The following is a 2572-nucleotide window of genomic DNA, read 5'->3' on the forward strand; positions in this document are numbered from 1 at the left end:
GTGCAATTATGTAAAACATTACCATATTAGTCATTTTATATAAAAAGACTCAATACAAAAAAAGAAGAAAATGTAAAGTAGCATGCTTCAGTCTGGGTTGAATCAACATCAGTTCTTTCTCTGGAATTGGATAGTATGTTTCATAATTAGTCCTTTGAGATTGTCTTGGATCATTGTATTGCTGAGAGTAGGTAAATCATTTACAATTGTGCATAGAATGATAATGCTGTCTGTGCACAATGTTCTCCTGTTTCTGCTCACTTCACTATACATCAATTCATATGAGTCTTTCCAGATTTTTCTGAAATTGTACTGTTTGTCATTGCTCATAACACAATAATATTCCATTATAATCATATACCAGTTTGTTTAGTCACTCCCCAATTGACAGACATTCCTTTGATTTCCAATTCTTAGGTACCACAAAGAGTTGCTATAAATTTTTTTTTGGTACAGTTTTCCCCTCCTTTCTCTTTTTCACAGTTACTATTATTAACTGTTTCCCTCCATCACTTGCCTGGCCTGTTCCTGTTCTGTAGATAACCCCATGGCCACTTGCTAATTAACCAGATAGCAAAACATTGTGTGCTGTGGTTGTTAGCTCCAATGAACCTGCTCCCCTCACCCCACCATTCATATTTTTCTAAATAGTCAGCCATTACTCTTGGGTTGCTAGATTTATTTGCATATAATTTGGAAAAAATAGTTCCTAATAATTTAATTTCATCTTCATTGGTGCTTAATTTGCCCTTTTCATTTTTAGATACTGGAAACTTGCCTTTCTTCTTTTAAATAAAAGTATCCAATTATTTGGGGCAGTTAGGCAATACAGTGGACAGTGCACTGGGCCTGAATTTTGGAGAACCTAAGTTCATATATCATCTGAGACGCTTGTGTGAGCCTGGCAAGTCACTTAACCATAATTGCCTTAGACGTCTGGGGTGATCTCCTTTCATTCTGATGTCTATCTTGCTACTGAAACCAGATGGCTCTGGAGGAGAGAGTAAAATTGGTGACCTGGCACAGCCCTCACTCACTTGTCATATCCAATTCACTGCAAGTCATGACATCACATCGATGTCCTGGTCCTCTTTGAGATCAAAGGAAAAACAACAAGAAATTATTTCTTTTTTCATAAAATAATCTCAATTAATTAGTTTTGAATTTATTAATATCTTGTTTAATTTTGAGGATTGCTAATTTGGTGTTTAATTGGGGATTTAAAATTTGTTCTTTTTCTAGCTTTTTTAGTTGTACACTCAAATAATTGATCTGCTTTCTCTGTTTTAGTGATGCAAGTGTTTAGAGATATAAAATTTCCCCTAAGTATTGCATTGGCTGTATCCCATAAATATTGGTATGCTGCCTCATTTTTATCATTACCTATAATAAAATTATTGATTGTTTCTGTGATTTGTTTTATAACCTGCTCATTCTTTAGGATTAGGTTATTCTGGTTCTTTAGTTTCCAATTAATTTTAAATCTCTATTTCCACAACCTTTTATTGAATGTAATTTTCTCCAGGTCTAGCTTATTTAAATTCTCTAAAGTTCTATTCATCTCTTTAACTTGCTTCTTGTTTATTTTTTGCTTAGGCTTTTCTACTTCTGAGAAGGTAAAGTTGAGGTCCCCCAATGGTATAGTTTTTAAAATCTATTTCTTCCTGTAACTCATTTAACTTTTTCATTAAGTATTTGGATTCTATGCAAATTAAAACAACTCTGAGGTACCACCTGATACCTATCAGATTAGCTAATATGACAAAAAAGGAAAATAATAAATATTGGAGAAGCTGTGAAAAAATTGGAACACTAATGCAATGTTAGTGGTGTTGTGAATGGATGAAACCATTCTGGAGAGCAATTTGGAACTATGCCCACAGGGCTATAAATCTGTGCATACCCTTTCACCCAGCAAAACCACTATTAGGACTTTAACATTTTTATAATATTAGCCTATCCATGAGAAGTTTATTTTTTCCACATATTTAGATCTGTTTTTATTTGTGTGAAAAAGTGTTTTGTAATTGTATTCAATTAGTTTATGGGTTTGTCTTGGCATGTATACTCCCAAGTATTTTATACTGTCTGTTCTTACTTTAAATAAAATTCTGTACTTTTCTTTAGGAAACCTTGGAAGTCCCCCTATTTCAGTGAATGTCCATCTTTTCCCTGAAAGATAATGTTCAATTTTGCTGGGTAGTTGATTCTTGGTTGTAATCTAAGCTCCTTTGCCTTCTGGAATATCATATTCCAGGCCTTTTGATCCTTTAATGTTGAAGTTTCCAGGTACTATGTAATCCTGACTGTGGCTCCATGATATTTAAGTTGATTATTTCTGGCTGCTTGGAGTATTTCCTCTTTCACCTGATAATTCTGCTGTTAGGCTACATTATTCCTTAGAATTTTCTTTTTGAGGTATCTTTCAGAATTTCTGTGGATTTTTTCAATTATGATTTTATCCTCTGATTCTACAATTTCAGGGCAGTTCTCCTTGATAATTTCCTGAAATATGGTGTCTAGACTCTTTTCTTGATCATGGCTTTCATATAGTCTAATAATTCTTAGATTA

Source organism: Dromiciops gliroides, chromosome 1 (genome assembly GCF_019393635.1).
Source record: "Dromiciops gliroides isolate mDroGli1 chromosome 1, mDroGli1.pri, whole genome shotgun sequence".
Taxonomy (NCBI): Eukaryota; Metazoa; Chordata; class Mammalia; order Microbiotheria; family Microbiotheriidae; genus Dromiciops; species Dromiciops gliroides.